Source organism: Mus pahari, chromosome 3, assembly GCF_900095145.1.
Source record: "Mus pahari chromosome 3, PAHARI_EIJ_v1.1, whole genome shotgun sequence".
NCBI lineage: Eukaryota > Metazoa > Chordata > Mammalia > Rodentia > Muridae > Mus > Mus pahari.
The window spans coordinates 145,962,854-145,964,640 of record NC_034592.1 but is presented as its reverse complement, the minus strand read 5'-3'; the positions used below and the strand labels follow the sequence as shown (position 1 = coordinate 145,964,640).

Sequence of the window (1,787 nt, the reverse complement as noted above, 5' to 3'; positions counted from 1 at the left end):
CAGCCAGGGCTATAGAGAAACCCTGTCTCGAAAAACCAAAAAAAAAAAGTGAAGAGACCAAAGAGGGTGAGGGGTCTACTTCTGATCAAGAGCGCACATAGGATCGGGCATGCGCACGCGCTCACCCGCTACTAATTAGAATCTTCTGCAAGCTCAAAACTCAGGAGGTGGAGACACAAAGGTCAGGAGTTCAAGGCAAGCCTCAGCTACACAGCAGCACTGATCGAGACCAGCCTGTAGGCCACAAAATCCTGTATTAAAACAAACAAATCCCTTAAAGGGTCACAAAAAATTTTTTTAAAAAAAGCAAACATCCTAAAACTTTACCCATGACGTCACCTCCGACCCTAAAAAAGTCTGACAAGAAGAGCCGAGGCTTACCCTTCAAACATCAAGTAGGCACCCTTTCTACCTTTTGGACTCCCTTTCAGCCTGAAAGTCTTGGGAGAGTCTCTAGAAGTTTGGCTGTCTCCTCAAGGCACCGTTTTACCTTTTGGCCAGGACAAAAGCGGGCTACATACCTCCTTTTGGAAGTAACCTTCTAGTGTGTGTAATCCTCCCTCCCTGACCACCTCCGAAGGTCTACAACTGCCTCCACTGCATTCGGCTTCCTTTGCGTGCAAAATCCATAGCTCAAATTACACCAAATTCCAGTCCATAGGTCAGTTTCCTACGGGCAGAAGTGGAGTTCCCTAAGGACAAGACGTCTCATTAACTTTTTTTTTTTTTTTTTTAAACCGCTGGCGATCAGCCCGGGCCCTAGGTCTCAATAAATACTCAATGATGCTCCTCGTAGTATTAACAAGAAAAGCGCCCGTGTAGTGAGGATTTTAAATATAAATACACGTTGTGATCATCTTATAAGACAGGTATTATTATCCCCATTGTGCAGGTGAGAAAACTGACTCAGAAATAAGTCCGATCTCGCCGACCCCGCCACCACCACCACCAACGAAGAGCGACACACGCAGACGTTCTCCTCGGTTCCTAGCTACTCCTCATAAATAGGAGCTTTAAAAAAAAAATTACTATTTAAAAGGAAAACTTTCGAGTGAGGCTCCAGAGATACCCAAGAATAAAAGCGGAAAGCGCACCCACCCGAACGCGGCCGGGGTCAGAGGGCGTCGCAGGCGCCAGCTCGCGGGCCCAAGGGACAAAGGTCCGGCCCTCCGTCCTTGCCCCGCGTCCCCGCGTCCCCGCGACCCGTCCCTCGCCGGTCGCCCGGCGGACCGCTCCTCTCCGGGCCGCGTCCACCCGCTCTACCGCCGCTTACCTGCCGCCTTGTCGCCTCGTAGAGCCCCGGCCGCCGGCGCGAGCGCCTCCCCGGGGCCGCCTGGCGCCCGCAGCCCGCCGCCGAGCCGTTGCCTAGGCGACGCGACTGCCGAACTGCCGCGTCGCTCGCGCTACGGCGGCCGGGAAGGGACGCGGCTGGGAGCAATGGGCGGAGGAACGAAAGCAGTAGTGAGGCTGGGGCCTTAGCTCTCCAGAGAAGTGGCCAGTGGAAGATGGGCATGTAAAATAGCGAGGCTCGAGCCGGGCGTGGTGGCGACGCCTTTGATCCCAGCACTCGGGGGCAGAGGCAGGCGAATTTCTGAGTTCGAGGCCAGCCTGGTCTACAGAGTGAGTTTCAGGACAGCCAGGGCTACACAGAGAAACCCTGTCTCAAACAAACAAACAAACAAACAAAAAATAGCAAGGCTCTAGGTGAGGGCTCATCGCTCTGGATGCTTATGCCACCAGATCTAGCTTATTATTATTTTTTTTTAGATTTATTTATTTATTATATG

General features: G+C 52.4%; 1 protein-coding gene across 3 annotated transcripts in view; it reads right to left on the bottom strand.

Moving 5' to 3' along the window:
- Pkig (cAMP-dependent protein kinase inhibitor gamma) overlaps positions 1 to 1,380 on the bottom strand; it is a 73,533-nt gene extending 72,153 nt beyond the window's left edge. Inside the window, exon 1 of one of the 3 annotated variants that reach the window (XM_021194255.2) lies at positions 1,274 to 1,380. The gene's annotated coding sequence lies outside the window, so the exon portion shown is untranslated. Of the gene's footprint in view, positions 1 to 521; positions 691 to 1,098 lie in introns of those variants that run through there. The other 2 variants (XM_021194258.2, XM_029536337.1) reach the window with 2 other exon arrangements.
- Between the last annotated feature and the right edge of the window lie 407 nt (positions 1,381 to 1,787).